This window comes from Cibotium barometz, chromosome 58 (genome assembly GCF_041138505.1).
Source record: "Cibotium barometz isolate CiBa-2024 chromosome 58, ASM4113850v1, whole genome shotgun sequence".
Taxonomy (NCBI): domain Eukaryota; kingdom Viridiplantae; phylum Streptophyta; class Polypodiopsida; order Cyatheales; family Cibotiaceae; genus Cibotium; species Cibotium barometz.
This window is the reverse complement of record NC_141103.1, coordinates 33,592,113-33,619,238: the sequence shown is the minus strand read 5'-3', so window position 1 is coordinate 33,619,238 and position 27,126 is coordinate 33,592,113. Positions and strand designations below refer to the sequence as shown.

Genomic DNA, 27,126 nt, shown 5'->3' with positions numbered 1-27,126 from the left:
TGAGGAGATCTTGGAATGGGCACATGAGGGTATTGGTGGAATCCATGCATCAGCTACTACTTGTGTGCGACGTATAAAACTCAGGATGGGCAATGGTGGCCTACCATGCATGCGGATGCTGAAAAATTTGTTCGTAACTGTGCTTCATGTCATATTCAACAACCAATTCATAATGTCACATTATTCCAAATTTCAACTACACCAAGTTGGAGTAAGTATATTGTGGACTATCTTCAGCATGGTCATACTGATCGAACAATTCCTAAATATCGAAAGCGTGCTATTGAAGTTGAAGCGGCCAACTATATGCTGATAGAGGGCCAACTCTACAAGAGGGGCAAGGATGGGGGATTTGGATCAAGAATTGGTATGGCCATAGCAACAGGTGGAAGAAGAAACGGTCGTACCAATCTTGGAATGTCCATGGCAACAGGTGCAAGAAGGAACGGTCGTACAAATCTTGGAACGTCCGTGCAATCCAGATTCTGAGAAGAGAATGGAACATTATCAGAGCTTGTGTTCTGTGGGAAATCCGGTGCACTAGGAATGCCACTGTTTTTCAGAAGGTCTCACTTGTTGGTCTCGAAGCTTCAGATGTAATGCATAAATGTGTTTGCATGTGTTGGTCTGTGTGTAATGTGAACAAGATGAGATGTGCTGAGCTGGGTTATTTTTTACTGAATCTACAGAGGAACATAACATGACTTGTACCCTGGTCTGGATGTGGCTTCAAACATACTAGGAGAGGGCTCTTAACCTTTGGTTTACTGTTGTAGGTAAGATGTTATAATGGTTTGAGAAGTAGCTTACCCAGATATGGACCTAGAACTAAAAGGTGGTATCTCAAGGAAAAACAAGTGGACTATACACTTGTTGCTAGACCCTCATTTAAGACATATTCAAACAGGGGGAAAGTTGGAAAAAGAAATAGGGGCTGCACTACGGAAAAAGATCAGAAAAAGAAAAAGATAGAACTCATTGAAATACGAAGGAAATGAACTAATTGGACTTGTTAGAAAAATAGTTTATTTCTGTCGGTGCACGTGGGAGGAGGGTGCACAGAAAGAGAAAGTGAGACCTCTACAAGGTTGGAGAGGCAATGAACTGATTGAAATACGAAGGCCTTAAGTGATCATTATCCTCCTATCAGAGTTTCTTTCCTGGTTATGGAGGCGTTTCGTCATCACCACGGCAGCTTGTTGGCTGGTGGCTATGGCTTGTGCCTCGCCTTCCTTCCTACCATCTTCGTGTGTATTCTGCTTCCTATTGTGTTGCTGAGGAAAGCACGATCAAGCATTAAGCTGCCCCCAGGACCTCCAGCTTTGCCCATCGTTGGCCACCTGCACTTGCTAGGAAAGAACCCACACCACTCTCTCTACAATCTCAGCAAGACCCATGGCCCCCTCATGTCCCTCAGGCTGGGCTCCGTCCCTCTCATCGTGGCTTCCACACCGGACATGGCTAAGCAGATCCTGCAGAAGCACGACCAAACCTTCTCTTCGCGCCCGCACAATTTCGCCGTCCCTACTCACGTCTTCGGCGGCCACATGGACATGGTCTTTGCTCCACCCGGCCCTTACTGGAAGCTCATGCGAGAGCTCTGCGTCACCGACCTCTTCACCAACAAGCGGCTCGAGTACTTCGAGCCCGTGAGAAAAGAAGAAGTGAGCGCCCTCATGCGCTCCATCCTAGATGTAGTGGGAACACCCGTATCTCTCCGGCCAAAGCTGCACACCGCTTCCAGCAACATCATTTCCAGAATGGCACTCGGCAAGAGCCTGGCGGAGCTCGCCACTAGCTCTCATGACATTGTAGACCTAATGCTCGAAATGATCCATCTCCTGGGCGTCTTCAACGTGGGCGACTACATCCCTTCCTTGGCGTGGATGGATCTGCAAGGCTATGTGAGACAAAGCAAGGCCGTTGCGCGTAAAGCAAGCACTGTTTTTCAAGAGATTATCGACGATCGGCGCGACATGAGACGTCGGAGCAATGGATCTCCTGCAAACAGTGCACACGACTTCCTGGACCTACTATTATCAGCCTCTCTCGACGCCAAGCACAAGGATCTCCAAATTCGAGACGGAAAAATCAGGGCAATTTTAATGGTAAGATTAGAGACCATTCGTTTTCCTATCATTTAGAGAGAGAGAGAGAGAGAGAGAGAGATTGATTGATTTTTGCGTCGAGGGAGTTATTATAAGCATGCCATCTTATCTCGTTTTGGCGCAGATATATGTGATGTGATGCTCTCAGGATCTAACTAGTTTGTTTTTTTCTTTCAACTAGGACATGTTCTTTGCAGGGATTGACACATCTGCAATCACAATTGAGTGGGCACTTGCAGACCTGCTTACGAACCCCGGAAAAATGCAGACTGTGCAAGAAGAACTTGAACACATAGTGGGAACATCACGCCTAGTTCAAGAGTCAGACATTCCTCACCTACCCTACTTAGGAGCAGTGGGGGTGAAGGAGTCTTTGAGATTGCATCCAACTGCGCCTCTCCTAGCACCACATATGTCAATGCAACCATGCCAAATATCTGGTTACGACATCCCTGCAAACAGCCTAGCTTATGTGAATGTATGGGAGACCCAAACACATGGGAAAAACCTTTAGAGTTTTGTCCTCAGAGATTTTTGGACAGCAGCATGGATGTACGTGGACATCACTTTGAGCTAATACCTTTTGGATCTGGCAGGAGGGCTTGCCCTGGGTTGAAGTTAGGCCTTCTCAATGTGCACATTGTTTTGGCAAGTCTCCTTCATGGTTTTGTTTGGACAACTACAGACAAGCCAGACATGACAGAGAAGTTTGGCATTATTATGACATTAGTCGATCCATTAGTTGCAATAGCTAGGCCCAAGTTGCCTAGACATCTCTTTGAAGCATAACAATAAACGTTTTGGTCATGCCTTATGCAAGATGGTGGGAGGCTTGGGAGGAAAGGCTTGGTCAATGGAGAGTGCTCAAGATTGAAGCAGTATTCGAATAAAAACTATTTTCCCAAAAAGTAAAAAACCTTCATCTAAAAATTGTGAAATTATTTATAAAGAAAATTTTTAAATTTTGAAGGTTTTTGTTCTACAACCCCTCAAAATCTGCAGGTTTTTGTACCCTTAAGTTTCAGATTTGAAGGTAATTTTATAAATCTGCAAGTGCAAATTACACTATACCCGGGTTTTTTTCGAACAGTGGATTGAAGAGATCCAACGTGGAAATTTTAGCAAAAGTTTTGTTTTTGAAAGTTTGGGAAGTCTTGATTTAGACGTGTTTTGAATAACATTTTTGTCTTCTTTCGATGTGATGGTGGCTATCGAAAATATTTATTGTTTACAATAATAACACTATAAACTGTCAAAACTCTATTTTGTAAATGGATATTTCCAACACTTGTTGATTATTTTGTTATAAAAATCTTTCTACTAAAAATTAGTGCAAAAATATATGTCTACTGACACTAGTTGGTAAATACAAAAGTGTCATGGGATACTTTTATGTCTTGTTAACTCGATGCATGTGAGGTATTTTTACAATCCTATTATGATGAATTTTCACACACTATTTTTGACATCTTTTTTAATGTGGTTCATTGAAGAGTCTCTTTTTTCGAGGATTTGGTGATGGGATGAGTTGCACAAACTTAAGTTTCCCTCTAGGTGGTTGTTTTGATGGCAAAATGGTGAGCTACATTCTAAGAAATTCTCCTTGTTACCAACACCCTTAATGTGACTTCAATTTGCATATATAAATTTGCCTCTTCTTGCTGAGTGTGGTGGTAGCTTTTTTATAGTCCTAATTAGTTAAAATGGGGAGATTCCAATAGCTTTTTTTGCACTAAGTTGAGCAAATTTATGCATGAGAAATATTAAAATGATAAAAGAGGAATTCCCATGACATTTGGAATTCAATCATTTAAATGGTAAAAGTATAATTCTTGGCATATTAGGATAATATTGGATATTTTTATTAAAGAAAAGAGAAATTTTAGATAAATTTATTTTATGATAAAAGAGAAATTCCTATGACATTTGGAATGCAATTAATTAAATTCAAAAAGAAGAATTCCCATGATATTTGAGATCCAAGAAATTAAATGGGAGAAAGAGGAATTTTTAGCATAATTCAAATTATGAGTATTTATCAAAAGTGGAATTTTGAGCATTATTGGGAATATGGGTAGAATTGATTTTTGTAAACCCCATGAATCTTTTACTCAAAAAGAAGAATATTGAATATTTTTCACTTGAGAAAATTAAGAAAGAATATGAAAATATCCGTTGAGAAAAAGAACCTTTACCTAGGCCAAGCAATTGGCAGAAATTTAGAAAAAGTCCCATCGTCGATATCGAAGTAGAAAAAGCTACTAAATAGGAAAGAGATGTGATAAGATGTGAATGGGATGTGAAAGGATGTGATGTGATGTAAATGGATGTGGATGTGTATATGAAAGAATGTGAAGTAAATGGATGTGGATGTGAATGATGAGATGAGAATGAGATGTGAGGTTATGTGAAAGGATGAGATGTAAATTAAATGGATGTGGATATGGATGTGATAGGATGTGATGTGATGTAAATGGATGTGGATGTGAATGTGATAAGATGTGATGTGATGTAAATGGATGTGGATGTGGATGCGATAAGATGTGATGTAATGTAAATGGATGTGGATGTGAATGTGATAAGATGTGATGTGATGTAAATGGATGTGGATGTGGATGGATGTGATGTGATGTAAATGGATGTGGATGTGGATGGATGTGATGTGATGTAAATGGATGTGGATGCGATAAGATGTGATGTAATGTGAATGGATGTGGATGCGGATGCGGATGTGGAATGAGATGTGATGTGATGTAAAGGGGATGTGGATGTGAATGGATGTGATGTGGATGTGATGTGATGTGATGTAAAGAGATGTGGGTGTGATGTGATGTAAAGGGATGTGGATGTGGATGTGAATGTGATGAGATGTGAAGTGATAGGTGTGAATGTGAATGAATGGATGGATGTGAATAGTCGTGCATGTGAATGACTGGATGGAAGTGGATGAATGAGATAGGATGTGTATGAATGAGATATGATGCGGATAGATGTGGATGTGATGTAATGTGGATAGAATGTATGTGATGGGATGGTGATGAGAATGAATATGATGGATATGAATGGATGTGATGTGATGGATGTGAATGGATGTGATATAAATTAATGTGATGAATGTGAATGGATGTGATGTGATGGATATGAATGGATGTGAATGGAGGAGATGTGATGTGAATGGAGGAGATGTGATGTGATGTGAATGGAGGAGATGTGATGTGATGGATGTGAATGGATGTGATGTGATGTAAATCGGGATAGATGTAAATGGAGGAGATGTCATATGAAATGGATGTGATGTGAATCGGGATAGATGTGAATGGATGAGATGTGATGTGAAATGGATGTGATGTGAATCGGGATAGATGTGAATGGATGAGATGTGATTTGAAATGGATATGATGTGATGTGATGTGATGTGGATCGGGGTAGATATGAAATAAAGGAGATGGATATGGGTATCGTGCAAGCTATTTTGTCAGCACCAGTGGCTTGTACCTTACATTTGCTTGATTTGATAAAGCTTCGACCAGAGTTGTGGAATGATATTGCCACATGTTTGTCAAAGCAGGTATTGCTACAAAAGGGTCACCATCAATGTACTATACACCTTGAGACAAAGCATGTTATGCCAGTTCCTATCAACAAAGTAGGAAAATTTTGTGAGGACAATCAGGGAAATGCTACCCTCCCATTAGAAGTGCGAAAAGTAGCTTCAACTGCAATACTTGATAGTGGTGCAGGAGTGGGCATTGTGACAAGGTCCATTTGGGAAAAGTGGAGCAAACCAGCTATTAGGAGTACAAGGATGCGCTTGCAACTAGCAGATGGAAGCTTAGAACATCCCATTGGGCTGATAGAGAACATATTGGTCACCACATGTGGGATTAAATATGAGCACACATTTGCAGTAATGGATTTTGGAAAGCATCCAAACTATGAAGTGATATTGGGTAGACCATTCATGCAACAATTTCAAATGATTCAAGATTGGGGATACAATTATTTGTACCTCCGACATGATTCTGTCATCACAAGGGTCAACCTAAAGAATCACTCATATCGTGATGTAACAAGGTCTCCAATAGATGAGTTTGATTCTGCTTCATCTGAGGGCTCAAGAGTTACATTGTCAGATGGGCGAGAAGATCTGTGGATGTGTGGAGCCTCATGTAAGGATTTCAACACTGAGAAACTTAAGGGTAATCGAAGTGTATCAGATGAGGCATACATTCCACAACCCTTCCCTGAGCACTTAGTTGATCCCCTAGAATGGAGTCATGTCCTTGCAACATTATCGACATGTGCTTTACCTAAGCCAATTCAATTTTGTGACTTAGATGGATATTACATTATTCCTATACGAATGGTACAACCACGTGACCTTCTAGATGATTTGTACTATGGGGATGCATCCATAGCACTGCGTGTAGAGGAAGTCTCAGTGGAGGATTTAACACTCGAATCTGCTAATGATGCTGATAAGGAAGATGGATGGGACTCTGATTTTGATGATGATGTGATAATCCTCGAGGAAGAGTTAGGAAAGGCACGCCTACTCTTGAGAGGAAGGGAGGTTCAAATAGAGATTCCTCAAACGTAAATGCTGTAAGAGCCATAAGAGAATCCGTAAACAAGATGAGAGGGAACGACGTGAGAGAATACAAAAAGAAAACAAGGAGTTTAAGAATGAACACTCTCGACCACCACCTCACTTCTCAGGAAAGAATGGATATCTATACTATGTCCAAGCACAAGATAGTATCAAAGACCAAGTAAAACGATCAGATAGATTCCAACCAGGAGAAAAGCTAAAAACTGTTAGCAAAAATCGCAAAAAAACAAAGAGACCAAAACAAAAAATCAAGTCTCAAACAGATTCAAAAGAGAGTTTCGGAAGCGCAAAGATAAAGGTTGAATGAAAAACTCTGATGCAAGATTGCAAAAGAGAGCTCAAACTGCATGGTCTTCAATTAGTGATGACTCAAGTGGACAAGAACAAGGTCTCAATGTTCCCCCCAACTTCACACAGTACACTCTTTAAGATCGGAAGATTGTTCTTCAACAGCCCATGTGACAAAAGTCAAGCATGCCAGGGGTTTCATATGATGGTCCAGAAGATGCAAAAAAATTTGATATCGCTAAGCCAGGAGAAGAGCCTCGCTATGTGTGGATTGCCACAGACTTGTCCTTAGATGAGGAGAAGTTATTAATTCAAACCATAAAGGAGTATCGCGATGTTTTTGCTTGGAGTTATAAAGACCTCAAAGGAGTTGATCCAAGCATATGTCAGCATACAATTCCATTGCGAGAGGATGCAAAGCCAGCAACGTCCTTATACTTACAATGAGAATTTTGCACGAAAGATAAAAGAAGAAATAGACAAGCTCTTAGAGGAAAAATTTATCTACGAGATTGAACACACTGAATGGGTCTCCCCTATTGTAGTGGTGCCCAAGAAAAATGGAAAACTTCGAGTATGTGTAAACCTCAAGAAGGTAAATGCAGCTACTTTACGTGATCATTACCCACTTCCAATCTCACGGATCATGTTTTAGAACGTGTTGCAGGGAAAAAGGCATATAGTTTCTTGGATGGATTCTCTGGTTACAATCAAGTGTCAATTGATCCGAAGGATCAACACAAGACAGCCTTTGCTACTGAAGATGGCATCTTTGCCTATCGTGTTATGCCATTTGGTCTAACAAATGCACCTGCAACCTTTCAGCGGTTAATGAGTCATGTATTCAAGGAGTACCTTAGGCTATTTCTTGAGATCTTCATGGATGATTTATGTGTTCACTCACAAGAGCGTGATGATCATATAGAACACCTCAGACTTGTGTTTTAAAAGTGTCAAGTTTATCGTATATGCTTGAATCCTGACAAGTGCAAATTCATGGTAAGACAAGGGAAGATTTTGGGCCATATTGTTTCTCTCGCAATGGTATTTCAACAGATATGGATAAAATTGATGTCATTGTCTCATTACCTCAGCCTATCAACCCTAAAGGGGTACAAATATTCATGGGACATTGTGGCTATTATCGTCGATTCATCTACATGTACGCTGTCCTAGCCAGACCATTATATGCTCTTCTTGTAAAGTTTAATTGGACTGATGAGTGTGAGGAATCCTTTGAAAAGTTGAAGCAAGCATTAGTGTCTGCACCCATCTTACGGGCACCAGATTGAAACCAAATCTTTCATGTCTATATTGATGCTTCAAACTTTGCAATTGGATGTATTTTGGCGCTCAATTGGGAGAACATAATAAGGATTTCCCAATCTCATATGCTAGTCGACAGTTGAACAATGCTGAGAAGAATTATACCACAACACAGAAAGAGAAGGTTTGTCCATGATATATGTAGTGAAAAAGTTTCGCCATTACCTTTTGGCAAACAAATTTATATTTTTTGTGGACCATCAAGCACTGCTATATTTGGTGAATAAGCCTTGTGCAACTGGAAGGATTGTGAGGTGGTTTGTCATCCTTCTTTAGTTTGATTTTGAAGTGGCAGTTCGAAAAGGAACAACTCATCTTAGGGCAGATCATTTGTCTCGAATCACCTCTGGAGAAGCTCCTATGGTGGGTGTGGATGATGATATGTTAGATTCAACACTTTTCCTTGTAGAGACAGCTCCTAAATGGTCTGAACCCATCTTAGAAATTTTGACAAGTGGGCAGATACAACTAGCGGGTCCTAATGTGGACCTATGGCGACCATTCAAGTTAATCTCAAGGAGATTGTATCGTCAGGGTAATGATGGAGTGTTGCGGCTTATACCTAACCCTGACCAATATGAGGAGATCTTGGGATGGGCACATGAGGGTATTGGTGGAATCCATGCATCAGCTACTACTTGTGTGCGACGTATAAAACTCAGGATGGGCAATGGTGGCCTACCATGCATGCGGATGCTGAAAAATTTGTTCGTAACTGTGCTTCATGTCATATTCAACAACCAATTCATAATGTCACATTATTCCAAATTTCAACTACACCAAGTTGGAGTAAGTATATTGTGGACTATCTTCAGCATGGTCATACTGATCAAACAATTCCTAAATATCGAAAGCGTGCTATTGAAGTTGAAGCGGCCAACTATATGCTGATAGAGGGCCAACTCTACAAGAGGGGCAAGGATGGGGGATTTGGATCAAGAATTGGTATGGCCATAGCAACAGGTGGAAGAAGAAACGGTCGTACCAATCTTGGAATGTCCATGGCAACAGGTGCAAGAAGGAACGGTCGTACAAATCTTGGAACATCCGTGCAATCCAGATTCTGAGAAGAGAATGGAACATTATCAGAGCTTGTGTTCTGTGGGAAATCCGGTGCACTAGGAATGCCACTGTTTTTCAGAAGGTCTCACTTGTTGGTCTCGAAGCTTCAGATGTAATGCATAAATGTGTTTGCATGAATGTGAACAAGATGAGATGTGCTGAGCTGGGTTATTTTTTACTGAATCTACAGAGGAACATAACATGACTTGTACCCTGGTCTGGATGTGGCCTCAAACATACTAGGAGAGGGCTCTTAACCTTTGGTTTACTGTTGTAGGTAAGATGTTATAATGGTTTGAGAAGTAGCTTACCCAGATATGGACCTAGAACTAAAAGGTGGTGTCTCAAGGAAAAACAAGTGGACTATACACTTGTTGCTAGACCCTCATTTAAGACATATTCAAACAGGGGGAAAGTTGGAAAAAGAAATAGGGGCTGCACTACGGAAAAAGATCAGAAAAAGAAAAAGATAGAACTCATTGAAATACGAAGGAAATGAACTAATTGGACTTGTTAGAAAAATAGTTTATTTCTGTCGGTGCACGTGGGAGGAGGGTGCACAGAAAGAGAAAGTGAGACCTCTACAAGGTTGGAGAGGCAATGAACTGATTGAAATACGAAGGCCTTAAGTGATCATTATCCTCCTATCAGAGTTTCTTTCCTGGTTATGGAGGCGTTTCGTCATCACCACGGCAGCTTGTTGGCTGGTGGCTATGGCTTGTGCCTCGCCTTCCTTCCTACCATCTTCGTGTGTATTCTGCTTCCTATTGTGTTGCTGAGGAAAGCACGATCAAGCATTAAGCTGCCCCCAGGACCTCCAGCTTTGCCCATCGTTGGCCACCTGCACTTGCTAGGAAAGAACCCACACCACTCTCTCTACAATCTCAGCAAGACCCATGGCCCCCTCATGTCCCTCAGGCTGGGCTCCGTCCCTCTCATCGTGGCTTCCACACCGGACATGGCTAAGCAGATCCTGCAGAAGCACGACCAAACCTTCTCTTCGCGCCCGCACAATTTCGCCGTCCCTACTCACGTCTTCGGCGGCCACATGGACATGGTCTTTGCTCCACCCGGCCCTTACTGGAAGCTCATGCGGGAGCTCTGCGTCACCGACCTCTTCACCAACAAGCGGCTCGAGTACTTCGAGCCCGTGAGAAAAGAAGAAGTGAGCGCCCTCATGCGCTCCATCCTAGATGCAGTGGGAACACCCGTATCTCTCCGGCCAAAGCTGCACACCGCTTCCAGCAACATCATTTCTAGAATGGCACTCGGCAAGAGCCTGGCGGAGCTCGCCACTAGCTCTCATGACATTGTAGACCTAATGCTCGAAATGATCCATCTCCTGGGCGTCTTCAACGTGGGCGACTACATCCCTTCCTTGGCGTGGATGGATCTGCAAGGCTATGTGAGACAAAGCAAGGCCGTTGCGCGTAAAGCAAGCACTGTTTTTCAAGAGATTATCGACGATCGGCGCGACATGAGACGTCGGAGCAATGGATCTCCTGCAAACAGTGCACACGACTTCCTGGACCTACTATTATCAGCCTCTCTCGACGCCAAGCACAAGGATCTCCAAATTCGAGACGGAAAAATCAGGGCAATTTTAATGGTAAGATTAGAGACCATTCGTTTTCCTATCATTTAGAGAGAGAGAGAGAGAGAGAGAGAGATTGATTGATTTTTGCGTCGAGGGAGTTATTATAAGCATGCCATCTTATCTCGTTTTGGCGCAGATATATGTGATGTGATGCTCTCAGGATCTAACTAGTTTGTTTTTTTCTTTCAACTAGGACATGTTCTTTGCAGGGATTGACACATCTGCAATCACAATTGAGTGGGCACTTGCAGACCTGCTTACGAACCCCGGAAAAATGCAGACTGTGCAAGAAGAACTTGAACACATAGTGGGAACATCACGCCTAGTTCAAGAGTCAGACATTCCTCACCTACCCTACTTAGGAGCAGTGGGGGTGAAGGAGTCTTTGAGATTGCATCCAACTGCGCCTCTCCTAGCACCACATATGTCAATGCAACCATGCCAAATATCTGGTTACGACATCCCTGCAAACAGCCTAGCTTATGTGAATGTATGGGAGACCCAAACACATGGGAAAAACCTTTAGAGTTTTGTCCTCAGAGATTTTTGGACAGCAGCATGGATGTACGTGGACATCACTTTGAGCTAATACCTTTTGGATCTGGCAGGAGGGCTTGCCCTGGGTTGAAGTTAGGCCTTCTCAATGTGCACATTGTTTTGGCAAGTCTCCTTCATGGTTTTGTTTGGACAACTACAGACAAGCCAGACATGACAGAGAAGTTTGGCATTATTATGACATTAGTCGATCCATTAGTTGCAATAGCTAGGCCCAAGTTGCCTAGACATCTCTTTGAAGCATAACAATAAACATTTTGGTCATGCCTTATGCAAGATGGTGGGAGGCTTGGGAGGAAAGGCTTGGTCAATGGAGAGTGCTCAAGATTGAAGCAGTATTCGAATAAAAACTATTTTCCCAAAAAGTAAAAAACCTTCATCTAAAAATTGTGAAATTATTTATAAAGAAAATTTTTAAATTTTGAAGGTTTTTGTTCTACAACCCCTCAAAATCTGCAGGTTTTTGTACCCTTAAGTTTCAGATTTGAAGGTAATTTTATAAATCTGCAAGTGCAAATTACACTATACCCGGGTTTTTTTCGAACAGTGGATTGAAGAGATCCAACGTGGAAATTTTAGCAAAAGTTTTGTTTTTGAAAGTTTGGGAAGTCTTGATTTAGACGTGTTTTGAATAACATTTTTGTCTTCTTTCGATGTGATGGTGGCTATCGAAAATATTTATTGTTTACAATAATAACACTATAAACTGTCAAAACTCTATTTTGTAAATGGATATTTCCAACACTTGTTGATTATTTTGTTATAAAAATCTTTCTACTAAAAATTAGTGCAAAAATATATGTCTACTGACACTAGTTGGTAAATACAAAAGTGTCATGGGATACTTTTATGTCTTGTTAACTCGATGCATGTGGGGTATTTTTACAATCCTATTATGATGAATTTTCACACACTATTTTTGACATCTTTTTTAATGTGGTTCATTGAAGAGTCTCTTTTTTCGAGGATTTGGTGATGGGATGAGTTGCACAAACTTAAGTTTCCCTCTAGGTGGTTGTTTTGATGGCAAAATGGTGAGCTACATTCTAAGAAATTCTCCTTGTTACCAACACCCTTAATGTGACTTCAATTTGCATATATAAATTTGCCTCTTCTTGCTGAGTGTGGTGGTAGCTTTTTTATAGTCCTAATTAGTTAAAATGGGGAGATTCCAATAGCTTTTTTTGCACTAAGTTGAGCAAATTTATGCATGAGAAATATTAAAATGATAAAAGAGGAATTCCCATGACATTTGGAATTCAATCATTTAAATGGTAAAAGTATAATTCTTGGCATATTAGGATAATATTGGATATTTTTATTAAAGAAAAGAGAAATTTTAGATAAATTTATTTTATGATAAAAGAGAAATTCCTATGACATTTGGAATGCAATTAATTAAATTCAAAAAGAAGAATTCCCATGATATTTGAGATCCAAGAAATTAAATGGGAGAAAGAGGAATTTTTAGCATAATTCAAATTATGAGTATTTATCAAAAGTGGAATTTTGAGCATTATTGGGAATATGGGTAGAATTGATTTTTGTAAATCCCATGAATCTTTTACTCAAAAAGAAGAATATTGAATATTTTTCACTTGAGAAAATTAAGAAAGAATATGAAAATATCCGTTGAGAAAAAGAACCTTTACCTAGGCCAAGCAATTGGCAGAAATTTAGAAAAAGTCCCATCGTCGATATCGAAGTAGAAAAAGCTACTAAATAGGAAAGAGATGTGATAAGATGTGAATGGGATGTGAAAGGATGTGATGTGATGTAAATGGATGTGGATGTGTATATGAAAGAATGTGAAGTAAATGGATGTGGATGTGAATGATGAGATGAGAATGAGATGTGAGGTTATGTGAAAGGATGAGATGTAAATTAAATGGATGTGGATATGGATGTGATAGGATGTGATGTGATGTAAATGGATGTGGATGTGAATGTGATAAGATGTGATGTGATGTAAATGGATGTGGATGTGGATGCGATAAGATGTGATATAATGTAAATGGATGTGGATGTGAATGTGATAAGATGTGATGTGATGTAAATGGATGTGGATGTGGATGGATGTGATGTGATGTAAATGGATGTGGATGCGATAAGATGTGATGTAATGTGAATGGATGTGGATGCGGATGCGGATGTGGAATGAGATGTGATGTGATGTAAAGGGGATGTGGATGTGAATGGATGTGATGTGGATGTGATGTGATGTGATGTAAAGAGATGTGGGTGTGATGTGATGTAAAGGGATGTGGATGTGGATGTGAATGTGATGAGATGTGAAGTGATAGGTGTGAATGTGAATGAATGGATGGATGTGAATAGTCGTGCATGTGAATGACTGGATGGAAGTGGATGAATGAGATAGGATGTGTATGAATGAGATATGATGCGGATAGATGTGGATGTGATGTAATGTGGATAGAATGTATGTGATGGGATGGTGATGAGAATGAATATGATGGATATGAATGGATGTGATGTGATGGATGTGAATGGATGTGATATAAATTAATGTGATGAATGTGAATGGATGTGATGTGATGGATATGAATGGATGTGATGTGATGTGATGTGAATGGAGGAGATGTGATGTGATGTGAATGGAGGAGATGTGATGTGATGGATGTGAATGGATGTGATGTGATGTAAATCGGGATAGATGTAAATGGAGGAGATGTGATATGAAATGGATGTGATGTGAATCGGGATAGATGTGAATGGATGAGATGTGATGTGAAATGGATGTGATGTGAATCGGGATAGATGTGAATGGATGAGATGTGATTTGAAATGGATATGATGTGATGTGATGTGATGTGGATCGGGGTAGATATGAAATAAAGGAGATGGATATGGGTATCGTGCAAGCTATTTTGTCAGCACCAGTGGCTTGTACCTTACCTTTGCTTGATTTGATAAAGCTTCGACCAGAGTTGTGGAATGATATTGCCACATGTTTGTCAGAGCAGGTATTGCTACAAAAGGGTCACCATCAATGTACTATACACCTTGAGACAAAGCATGTTATGCCAGTTCCTATCAACAAAGTAGGAAAATTTTGTGAGGACAATCAGGGAAATGCTACCCTCCCATTAGAAGTGCGAAAAGTAGCTTCAACTGCAATACTTGATAGTGGTGCAGGAGTGGGCATTGTGACAAGGTCCATTTGGGAAAAGTGGGGCAAACCAGCTATTAGGAGTACAAGGATGCGCTTGCAACTAGCAGATGGAAGCTTAGAACATCCCATTGGGCTGATAGAGAACATATTGGTCACCACATGTGGGATTAAATATGAGCACACATTTGCAGTAATGGATTTTGGAAAGCATCCAAACTATGAAGTGATATTGGGTAGACCATTCATGCAACAATTTCAAATGATTCAAGATTGGGGATACAATTATTTGTACCTCCGACATGATTCTGTCATCACAAGGGTCAACCTAAAGAATCACTCATATCGTGATGTAACAAGGTCTCCAATAGATGAGTTTGATTCTGCTTCATCTGAGGGCTCAAGAGTTACATTGTCAGATGGGCGAGAAGATCTGTGGATGTGTGGAGCCTCATGTAAGGATTTCAACACTGAGAAACTTAAGGGTAATCGAAGTGTATCAGATGAGGCATACATTCCACAACCCTTCCCTGAGCACTTAATTGATCCCCTAGAATGGAGTCATGTCCTTGCAACATTATCGACATGTGCTTTACCTAAGCCAATTCAATTTTGTGACTTAGATGGATATTACATTATTCCTATACGAATGGTACAACCACGTGACCTTCTAGATGATTTGTACTATGGGGATGCATCCATAGCACTGCGTGTAGAGGAAGTCTCAGTGGAGGATTTAACACTCGAATCTGCTAATGATGCTGATAAGGAAGATGGATGGGACTCTGATTTTGATGATGATGTGATAATCCTCGAGGAAGAGTTAGGAAAGGCACGCCTACTCTTGAGAGGAAGGGAGGTTCAAATAGAGATTCCTCAAACGTAAATGCTGTAAGAGCCATAAGAGAATCCGTAAACAAGATGAGAGGGAACGACGTGAGAGAATACAAAAAGAAAACAAGGAGTTTAAGAATGAACACTCTCGACCACCACCTCACTTCTCAGGAAAGAATGGATATCTATACTATGTCCAAGCACAAGATAGTATCAAAGACCAAGTAAAACGATCAGATAGATTCCAACCAGGAGAAAAGCTAAAAACTGTTAGCAAAAATCGCAAAAAAACAAAGAGACCAAAACAAAAAATCAAGTCTCAAACAGATTCAAAAGAGAGTTTCGGAAGCACAAAGATAAAGGTTGAATGAAAAACTCTGATGCAAGATTGCAAAAGAGAGCTCAAACTGCATGGTCTTCAATTAGTGATGACTCAAGTGGACAAGAACAAGGTCTCAATGTTCCCCCCAACTTCACACAGTACACTCTTTAAGATCGGAAGATTGTTCTTCAACAGCCCATGTGACAAAAGTCAAGCATGCCAGGGGTTTCATATGATGGTCCAGAAGATGCAAAAAAAATTGATATCGCTAAGCCAGGAGAAGAGCCTCGCTATGTGTGGATTGCCACAGACTTGTCCTTAGATGAGGAGAAGTTATTAATTCAAACCATAAAGGAGTATCGCGATGTTTTTGCTTGGAGTTATAAAGACCTCAAAGGAGTTGATCCAAGCATATGTCAGCATACAATTCCATTGCGAGAGGATGCAAAGCCAGCAACGTCCTTATACTTACAATGAGAATTTTGCACGAAAGATAAAAGAAGAAATAGACAAGCTCTTAAAGGAAAAATTTATCTACGAGATTGAACACACTGAATGGGTCTCCCCTATTGTAGTGGTGCCCAAGAAAAATGGAAAACTTCGAGTATGTGTAAACCTCAAGAAGGTAAATGCAGCTACTTTACGTGATCATTACCCACTTCCAATCTCACGGATCATGTTTTAGAACGTGTTGCAGGGAAAAAGGCATATAGTTTCTTGGATGGATTCTCTGGTTACAATCAAGTGTCAATTGATCCGAAGGATCAACACAAGACAGCCTTTGCTACTGAAGATGGCATCTTTGCCTATCGTGTTATGCCATTTGGTCTAACAAATGCACCTGCAACCTTTCAGCGGTTAATGAGTCATGTATTCAAGGAGTACCTTAGGCTATTTCTTGAGATCTTCATGGATGATTTATGTGTTCACTCACAAGAGCGTGATGATCATATAGAACACCTCAGACTTGTGTTTCAAAAGTGTCAAGTTTATCGTATATGCTTGAATCCTGACAAGTGCAAATTCATGGTAAGACAAGGGAAGATTTTGGGCCATATTGTTTCTCTCGCAATGGTATTTCAACAGATATGGATAAAATTGATGTCATTGTCTCATTACCTCAGCCTATCAACCCTAAAGGGGTACAAATATTCATGGGACATTGTGGCTATTATCGTCGATTCATCTACATGTACGCTGTCCTAGCCAGACCATTATATGCTCTTCTTGTAAAGTTTAATTGGACTGATGAGTGTGAGGAATCCTTTGAAAAGTTGAAGCAAGCATTAGTGTCTGCACCCATCTTACGGGCACCAGATTGAAACCAAATCTTTCATGTCTATATTGATACTTCAAACTTTGCAATTGGATGTATTTTGGCTCAATTGGGAGAACATAATAAGGATTTCCCAATCTCATATGCTAGTCGACAGTTGAACAATGCTGAGAAGAATTATACCACAACACAGAAAGAGAAGGTTTGTCCATGATATATGTAGTGAAAAAGTTTCGCCATTACCTTTTGACAAACAAATTTATATTTTTTGTGGACCATCAAGCACTGCTATATTTGGTGAATAAGCCTTGTGCAACTGGAAGGATTGTGAGGTGGTTTGTCATCCTTCTTTAGTTTGATTTTGAAGTGGCAGTTCGAAAAGGAACAACTCATCTTAGGGCAGATCATTTGTCTCGAATCACCTCTGGAGAAGCTCCTGTGGTGGGTGTGGATGATGATATGTTAGATTCAACACTTTTCCTTGTAGAGACAGCTCCTAAATGGTCTGAACCCATCTTAGAAATTTTAACAAGTGGGCAGATACAACTAGCGGGTCCTAATGTGGACCTATGGCGACCATTCAAGTTAATCTCAAGGAGATTGTATCGTCAGGGTAATGATGGAGTGTTGCGGCTTATACCTAACCCTGACCAATATGAGGAGATCTTGGAATGGGCACATGAGGGTATTGGTGGAATCCATGCATCAGCTACTACTTGTGTGCGACGTATAAAGCTCAGGATGGGCAATGGTGGCCTACCATGCATGCGGATGCTGAAAAATTTGTTCGTAACTGTGCTTCATGTCATATTCAACAACCAATTCATAATGTCACATTATTCCAAATTTCAACTACACCAAGTTGGAGTAAGTATATTGTGGACTATCTTCAGCATGGTCATACTGATCGAACAATTCCTAAATATCGAAAGCGTGCTATTGAAGTTGAAGCGGCCAACTATATGCTGATAGAGGGCCAACTCTACAAGAGGGGCAAGGATGGGGGATTTGGATCAAGAATTGGTATGGCCATAGCAACAGGTGGAAGAAGAAACGGTCGTACCAATCTTGGAATGTCCATGGCAACAGGTGCAAGAAGGAACGGTCGTACAAATCTTGGAACGTCCGTGCAATCCAGATTCTGAGAAGAGAATGGAACATTATCAGAGCTTGTGTTCTGTGGGAAATCCGGTGCACTAGGAATGCCACTGTTTTTCAGAAGGTCTCACTTGTTGGTCTCGAAGCTTCAGATGTAATGCATAAATGTGTTTGCATGTGTTGGTCTGTGTGTAATGTGAACAAGATGAGATGTGCTGAGCTGGGTTATTTTTTACTGAATCTACAGAGGAACATAACATGACTTGTACCCTGGTCTGGATGTGGCCTCAAACATACTAGGAGAGGGCTCTTAACCTTTGGTTTACTGTTGTAGGTAAGATGTTATAATGGTTTGAGAAGTAGCTTACCCAGATATGGACCTAGAACTAAAAGGTGGTATCTCAAGGAAAAACAAGTGGACTATACACTTGTTGCTAGACCCTCATTTAAGACATATTCAAACAGGGGGAAAGTTGGAAAAAGAAATAGGGGCTGCACTACGGAAAAAGATCAGAAAAAGAAAAAGATAGAACTCATTGAAATACGAAGGAAATGAACTAATTGGACTTGTTAGAAAAATAGTTTATTTCTGTCGGTGCACGTGGGAGGAGGGTGCACAGAAAGAGAAAGTGAGACCTCTACAAGGTTGGAGAGGCAATGAACTGATTGAAATACGAAGGCCTTAAGTGATCATTATCCTCCTATCAGAGTTTCTTTCCTGGTTATGGAGGCGTTTCGTCATCACCACGGCAGCTTGTTGGCTGGTGGCTATGGCTTGTGCCTCGCCTTCCTTCCTACCATCTTCGTGTGTATTCTGCTTCCTATTGTGTTGCTGAGGAAAGCACGATCAAGCATTAAGCTGCCCCCAGGACCTCCAGCTTTGCCCATCGTTGGCCACCTGCACTTGCTAGGAAAGAACCCACACCACTCTCTCTACAATCTCAGCAAGACCCATGGCCCCCTCATGTCCCTCAGGCTGGGCTCCGTCCCTCTCATCGTGGCTTCCACACCAGACATGGCTAAGCAGATCCTGCAGAAGCACGACCAAACCTTCTCTTCGCGCCCGCACAATTTCGCCGTCCCTACTCACGTCTTCGGCGGCCACATGGACATGGTCTTTGCTCCACCCGGCCCTTACTGGAAGCTCATGCGGGAGCTCTGCGTCACCGACCTCTTCACCAACAAGCATGTGAAAGGATGAGATGTAAATTAAATGGATGTGGATATGGATGTGATAGGATGTGATGTGATGTAAATGGATGTGGATGTGAATGTGATAAGATGTGATGTGATGTAAATGGATGTGGATGTGGATGCGATAAGATGTGATGTAATGTAAATGGATGTGGATGTGAATGCGATAAGATGTGATGTGATGTAAATGGATGTGGATGTGGATGGATGTGATGTGATGTAAATGGATGTGGATGTGGATGGATGTGATGTGATGTAAATGGATGTGGATGCGATAAGATGTGATGTAATGTGAATGGATGTGGATGCGGATGCGGATGTGGAATGAGATGTGATGTGATGTAAAGGGGATGTGGATGTGAATGGATGTGATGTGGATGTGATGTGATGTGATGTAAAGAGATGTGGGTGTGATGTGATGTAAAGGGATGTGGATGTGGATGTGAATGTGATGAGATGTGAAGTGATAGGTGTGAATGTGAATGAATGGATGGATGTGAATAGTCGTGCATGTGAATGACTGGATGGAAGTGGATGAATGAGATAGGATGTGTATGAATGAGATATGATGCGGATAGATGTGGATGTGATGTAATGTGGATAGAATGTATGTGATGGGATGGTGATGAGAATGAATATGATGGATATGAATGGATGTGATGTGATGGATGTGAATGGATGTGATATAAATTAATGTGATGAATGTGAATGGATGTGATGTGATGGATATGAATGGATGTGATGTGATGTGATGTGAATGGAGGAGATGTGATGTGATGTGATGGATGTGAATGGATGTGATGTGATGTAAATCGGGATAGATGTAAATGGAGGAGATGTGATATGAAATGGATGTGATGTGAATCGGGATAGATGTGAATGGATGAGATGTGATGTGAAATGGATGTGATGTGAATCGGGATAGATGTGAATGGATGAGATGTGATTTGAAATGGATATGATGTGATGTGATGTGATGTGGATCGAGGTAGATATGAAATAAAGGAGATGGATATGGGTATCGTGCAAGCTATTTTGTCAGCACCAGTGGCTTGTACCTTACCTTTGCTTGATTTGATAAAGCTTCGACCAGAGTTGTGGAATGATATTGTCACATGTTTGTCAGAGCAGGTATTGCTACAAAAGGGTCACCATCAATGTACTATACACCTTGAGACAAAGCATGTTATGCCAGTTCCTATCAACAAAGTAGGAAAATTTTGTGAGGACAATCAGGGAAATGCTACCCTCCCATTAGAAGTGCGAAAAGTAGCTTCAACTGCAATACTTGATAGTGGTGCAGGAGTGGGCATTGTGACAAGGTCCATTTGGGAAAAGTGGGGCAAACCAGCTATTAGGAGTACAAGGATGCGCTTGCAACTAGCAGATGGAAGCTTAGAACATCCCATTGGGCTGATAGAGAACATATTGGTCACCACATGTGGGATTAAATATGAGCACACATTTGCAGTAATGGATTTTGGAAAGCATCCAAACTATGAAGTGATATTGGGTAGACCATTCATGCAACAATTTCAAATGATTCAAGATTGGGGATACAATTATTTGTACCTCCGACATGATTCTGTCATCACAAGGGTCAACCTAAAGAATCACTCATATCGTGATGTAACAAGGTCTCCAATAGATGAGTTTGATTCTGCTTCATCTGAGGGCTCAAGAGTTACATTGTCAGATGGGCGAGAAGATCTGTGGATGTGTGGAGCCTCATGTAAGGATTTCAACACTGAGAAACTTAAGGGTAATCGAAGTGTATCAGATGAGGCATACATTTCACAACCCTTCCCTGAGCACTTAATTGATCCCCTAGAATGGAGTCATGTCCTTGTAACATTATCGACATGTGCTTTACCTAAGCCAATTCAATTTTGTGACTTAGATGGATATTACATTATTCCTATACGAATGGTACAACCACGTGACCTTCTAGATGATTTGTACTATGGGGATGCATCCATAGCACTGCGTGTAGAGGAAGTCTCAGTGGAGGATTTAACACTCGAATCTGCTAATGATGCTGATAAGGAAGATGGATGGGACTCTGATTTTGATGATGATGTGATAATCCTCGAGGAAGAGTTAGGAAAGGCACGCCTACTCTTGAGAGGAAGGGAGGTTCAAATAGAGATTCCTCAAACGTAAATGCTGTAAGAGCCATAAGAGAATCCGTAAACAAGATGAGAGGGAACGACGTGAGAGAATACAAAAAGAAAACAAGGAGTTTAAGAATGAACACTCTCGACCACCACCTCACTTCTCAGGAAAGAATGGATATCTATACTATGTCCAAGCACAAGATAGTATCAAAGACCAAGTAAAACGATCAGATAGATTCCAACCAGGAGAAAAGCTAAAAACTGTTAGCAAAAATCGCAAAAAAACAAAGAGACCAAAACAAAAAATCAAGTCTCAAACAGATTCAAAAGAGAGTTTCGGAAGCGCAAAGATAAAGGTTGAATGAAAAACTCTGATGCAAGATTGCAAAAGAGAGCTCAAACTGCATGGTCTTCAATTAGTGATGACTCAAGTGGACAAGAACAAGGTCTCAATGTTCCCCCCAACTTCACACAGTACACTCTTTAAGATCGGAAGATTGTTCTTCAACAGCCCATGTGACAAAAGTCAAGCATGCCAGGGGTTTCATATGATGGTCCAGAAGATGCAAAAAAATTTGATATCGCTAAGCCAGGAGAAGAGCCTCGCTATGTGTGGATTGCCACAGACTTGTCCTTAGATGAGGAGAAGTTATTAATTCAAACCATAAAGGAGTATCGCGATGTTTTTGCTTGGAGTTATAAAGACCTCAAAGGAGTTGATCCAAGCATATGTCAGCATACAATTCCATTGCGAGAGGATGCAAAGCCAGCAACGTCCTTATACTTACAATGAGAATTTTGCACGAAAGATAAAAGAAGAAATAGACAAGCTCTTAGAGGAAAAATTTATCTACGAGATTGAACACACTGAATGGGTCTCCCCTATTGTAGTGGTGCCCAAGAAAAATGGAAAACTTCGAGTATGTGTAAACCTCAAGAAGGTAAATGCAGCTACTGTACGTGATCATTACCCACTTCCAATCTCACGGATCATGTTTTAGAACGTGTTACAGGGAAAAAGGCATATAGTTTCTTGGATGGATTCTCTGGTTACAATCAAGTGTCAATTGATCCGAAGGATCAACACAAGACAGCCTTTGCTACTGAAGATGGCATCTTTGCCTATCGTGTTATGCCATTTGGTCTAACAAATGCACCTGCAACCTTTCAGCGGTTAATGAGTCATGTATTCAAGGAGTACCTTAGGCTATTTCTTGAGATCTTCATGGATGATTTATGTGTTCACTCACAAGAGCGTGATGATCATATAGAACACCTCAGACTTGTGTTTCAAAAGTATCAAGTTTATCGTATATGCTTGAATCCTGACAAGTGCAAATTCATGGTAAGACAAGGGAAGATTTTGGGCCATATTGTTTCTCTCGCAATGGTATTTCAACAGATATGGATAAAATTGATGTCATTGTCTCATTACCTCAGCCTATCAACCCTAAAGGGGTACAAATATTCATGGGACATTGTGGCTATTATCGTCGATTCATCTACATGTACGCTGTCCTAGCCAGACCATTATATGCTCTTCTTGTAAAGTTTAATTGGACTGATGAGTGTGAGGAATCCTTTGAAAAGTTGAAGCAAGCATTAGTGTCTGCACCCATCTTACGGGCACCAGATTGAAACCAAATCTTTCATGTCTATATTGATACTTCAAACTTTGCAATTGGATGTATTTTGGCTCAATTGGGAGAACATAATAAGGATTTCCCAATCTCATATGCTAGTCGACAGTTGAACAATGCTGAGAAGAATTATACCACAACACAGAAAGAGAAGGTTTGTCCATGATATATGTAGTGAAAAAGTTTCGCCATTACCTTTTGACAAACAAATTTATATTTTTTGTGGACCATCAAGCACTGCTATATTTGGTGAATAAGCCTTGTGCAACTGGAAGGATTGTGAGGTGGTTTGTCATCCTTCTTTAGTTTGATTTTGAAGTGGCAGTTCGAAAAGGAACAACTCATCTTAGGGCAGATCATTTGTCTCGAATCACCTCTGGAGAAGCTCCTGTGGTGGGTGTGGATGATGATATGTTAGATTCAACACTTTTCCTTGTAGAGACAGCTCCTAAATGGTCTGAACCCATCTTAGAAATTTTGACAAGTGGGCAGATACAACTAGCGGGTCCTAATGTGGACCTATGGCGACCATTCAAGTTAATCTCAAGGAGATTGTATCGTCAGGGTAATGATGGAGTGTTGCGGCTTATACCTAACCCTGACCAATATGAGGAGATCTTGGGATGGGCACATGAGGGTGGAATCCATGCATCAGCTACTACTTGTGTGCGACGTATAAAACTCAGGATGGGCAATGGTGGCCTACCATGCATGCGGATGCTGAAAAATTTGTTCGTAACTGTGCTTCATGTCATATTCAACAACCAATTCATAATGTCACATTATTCCAAATTTCAACTACACCAAGTTGGAGTAAGTATATTGTGGACTATCTTCAGCATGGTCATACTGATCGAACAATTCCTAAATATCGAAAGCGTGCTATTGAAGTTGAAGCGGCCAACTATATGCTGATAGAGGGCCAACTCTACAAGAGGGGCAAGGATGGGGGATTTGGATCAAGAATTGGTATGGCCATAGCAACAGGTGGAAGAAGAAACGGTCGTACCAATCTTGGAATGTCCATGGCAACAGGTGCAAGAAGGAACGGTCGTACAAATCTTGGAACGTCCGTGCAATCCAGATTCTGAGAAGAGAATGGAACATTATCAGAGCTTGTGTTCTGTGGGAAATCCGGTGCACTAGGAATGCCACTGTTTTTCAGAAGGTCTCACTTGTTGGTCTCGAAGCTTCAGATGTAATGCATAAATGTGTTTGCATGTGTTGGTCTGTGTGTAATGTGAACAAGATGAGATGTGCTGAGCTGGGTTATTTTTTACTGAATCTACAGAGGAACATAACATGACTTGTACCCTGGTCTGGATGTGGCCTCAAACATACTAGGAGAGGGCTCTTAACCTTTGGTTTACTGTTGTAGGTAAGATGTTATAATGGTTTGAGAAGTAGCTTACCCAGATATGGACCTAGAACTAAAAGGTGGTATCTCAAGGAAAAACAAGTGGACTATACACTTGTTGCTAGACCCTCATTTAAGACATATTCAAACAGGGGGAAAGTTGGAAAAAGAAATAGGGGCTGCACTACGGAAAAAGATCAGAAAAAGAAAAAGATAGAACTCATTGAAATACGAAGGAAATGAACTAATTGGACTTGTTAGAAAAATAGTTTATTTCTGTCGGTGCACGTGGGAGGAGGGTGCACAGAAAGAGAAAGTGAGACCTCTACAAGGTTGGAGAGGCAATGAACTGATTGAAATACGAAGGCCTTAAGTGATCATTATCCTCCTATCAGAGTTTCTTTCCTGGTTATGGAGGCGTTTCGTCATCACCACGGCAGCTTGTTGGCTGGTGGCTATGGCTTGTGCCTCGCCTTCCTTCCTACCATCTTCGTGTGTATTCTGCTTCCTATTGTGTTGCTGAGGAAAGCACGATCAAGCATTAAGCTGCCCCCAGGACCTCCAGCTTTGCCCATCGTTGGCCACCTGCACTTGCTAGGAAAGAACCCACACCACTCTCTCTACAATCTCAGCAAGACCCATGGCCCCCTCATGTCCCTCAGGCTGGGCTCCGTCCCTCTCATCGTGGCTTCCACACCGGACATGGCTAAGCAGATCCTGCAGAAGCACGACCAAACCTTCTCTTCGCGCCCGCACAATTTCGCCATCCCTACTCACGTCTTCGACGGCCACATGGACATGGTCTTTGCTCCACCCGGCCCTTACTGGAAGCTCATGTGGGAGCTCTGCGTCACCGACCTCTTCACCAACAAGCGGCTCGAGTACTTCGAGCCCGTGAGAAAAGAAGAAGTGAGCGCCCTCATGCGCTCCATCCTAGATGTAGTGGGAACACCCGTATCTCTCCGGCCAAAGCTGCACACCGCTTCCAGCAACATCATTTCCAGAATGGCACTCGGCAAGAGCCTGGCGGAGCTCGCCACTAGCTCTCATGACATTGTAGACCTAATGCTCGAAATGATCCATCTCCTGGGCGTCTTCAACGTGGGCGACTACATCCCTTCCTTGGCGTGGATGGATCTGCAAGGCTATGTGAGACAAAGCAAGGCCGTTGCGCGTAAAGCAAGCACTGTTTTTCAAGAGATTATCGACGATCGGCGCGACATGAGACGTCGGAGCAATGGATCTCCTGCAAACAGTGCACACGACTTCCTGGACCTACTATTATCAGCCTCTCTCGACGCCAAGCACAAGGATCTCCAAATTCGAGACGGAAAAATCAGGGCAATTTTAATGGTAAGATTAGAGACCATTCGTTTTCCTATCATTTAGAGAGAGAGAGAGAGAGAGAGAGAGAGATTGATTGATTTTTGCGTCGAGGGAGTTATTATAAGCATGCCATCTTATCTCGTTTTGGCGCAGATATATGTGATGTGATGCTCTCAGGATCTAACTAGTTTGTTTTTTTCTTTCAACTAGGACATGTTCTTTGCAGGGATTGACACATCTGCAATCACAATTGAGTGGGCACTTGCAGACCTGCTTACGAACCCCGGAAAAATGCAGACTGTGCAAGAAGAACTTGAACACATAGTGGGAACATCACGCCTAGTTCAAGAGTCAGACATTCCTCACCTACCCTACTTAGGAGCAGTGGGGGTGAAGGAGTCTTTGAGATTGCATCCAACTGCGCCTCTCCTAGCACCACATATGTCAATGCAACCATGCCAAATATCTGGTTACGACATCCCTGCAAACAGCCTAGCTTATGTGAATGTATGGGAGACCCAAACACATGGGAAAAACCTTTAGAGTTTTGTCCTCAGAGATTTTTGGACAGCAGCATGGATGTACGTGGACATCACTTTGAGCTAATACCTTTTGGATCTGGCAGGAGGGCTTGCCCTGGGTTGAAGTTAGGCCTTCTCAATGTGCACATTGTTTTGGCAAGTCTCCTTCATGGTTTTGTTTGGACAACTACAGACAAGCCAGACATGACAGAGAAGTTTGGCATTATTATGACATTAGTCGATCCATTAGTTGCAATAGCTAGGCCCAAGTTGCCTAGACATCTCTTTGAAGCATAACAATAAACGTTTTGGTCATGCCTTATGCAAGATGGTGGGAGGCTTGGGAGGAAAGGCTTGGTCAATGGAGAGTGCTCAAGATTGAAGCAGTATTCGAATAAAAACTATTTTCCCAAAAAGTAAAAAACCTTCATCTAAAAATTGTGAAATTATTTATAAAGAAAATTTTTAAATTTTGAAGGTTTTTGTTCTACAACCCCTCAAAATCTGCAGGTTTTTGTACCCTTAAGTTTCAGATTTGAAGGTAATTTTATAAATCTGCAAGTGCAAATTACACTATACCCGGGTTTTTTTCGAACAGTGGATTGAAGAGATCCAACGTGGAAATTTTAGCAAAAGTTTTGTTTTTGAAAGTTTGGGAAGTCTTGATTTAGACGTGTTTTGAATAACATTTTTGTCTTCTTTCGATGTGATGGTGGCTATCGAAAATATTTATTGTTTACAATAATAACACTATAAACTGTCA

At 41.2% G+C, this 27,126-nt stretch overlaps 4 pseudogenes; all 4 read left to right on the top strand.

Annotated features, from left to right (window-relative positions):
- Positions 1–1,116: 1,116 nt before the first annotated feature.
- On the top strand, positions 1,117–3,131 carry LOC147606191 (3,9-dihydroxypterocarpan 6A-monooxygenase-like; annotated as a pseudogene).
- A 6,882-nt stretch (positions 3,132–10,013) lies between these two features.
- Positions 10,014–12,024, top strand: LOC147606190 (3,9-dihydroxypterocarpan 6A-monooxygenase-like; annotated as a pseudogene).
- Positions 12,025–18,932: 6,908 nt separating this feature from the next.
- LOC147606189 (cytochrome P450 71B37 pseudogene) lies at positions 18,933–19,409 on the top strand (annotated as a pseudogene).
- Positions 19,410–24,877: 5,468 nt separating this feature from the next.
- On the top strand, positions 24,878–26,897 carry LOC147606188 (3,9-dihydroxypterocarpan 6A-monooxygenase-like; annotated as a pseudogene).
- Positions 26,898–27,126: the final 229 nt, after the last annotated feature.